Source organism: Stegastes partitus, unplaced genomic scaffold (assembly GCF_000690725.1).
Source record: "Stegastes partitus isolate 25-593 unplaced genomic scaffold, Stegastes_partitus-1.0.2 Scaffold986, whole genome shotgun sequence".
Classification (NCBI taxonomy): Eukaryota; Metazoa; Chordata; class Actinopteri; family Pomacentridae; genus Stegastes; species Stegastes partitus.
This window is the reverse complement of record NW_007578717.1, coordinates 213,552-214,058: the sequence shown is the minus strand read 5'-3', so window position 1 is coordinate 214,058 and position 507 is coordinate 213,552.

The window sequence follows — 507 nt, the reverse complement described above, 5'->3', positions numbered from 1 at the left end:
TACAAATAAAACTGAATTGAATTGAAAATATTTGTTGTTTTGACTTAAAGCATCAAAATTAAAAATCAGATTTTAAACTTTTCATCATTTCTACTGTTCACATCAAATCATTTTCTAATCAGACATTTCTGACATCTGATCTAACAATCTAAATGTTCTGATCTAATAATGTACCTGAACTTTTACTGGACCTCCAGATGTTCTGACCCAGTTTCACACTTTGGGTTTTTATCGTATTTATTTATTTCTCTCTTCATCATGATGCTGAACTCCTCCTAACATTTGGTCTGAACTCCACATTCTAACTTTTTTTTTCTCTCGTGTGAACTTGAGTCTCTTGCAGCTTGTTTCAGGTTTATTGATCAGATTTGGTCACATGTTTATTTTATCTCCTGATGCTGACTCCGTATCTGAATCTGAACTTTATCTCTAAGTTGTCCTCAGATCTACATGAACTCGTTTTATTGTTTAGTGAAGCAGGAGCCTGAAGTCTCAGGAAACAGATGA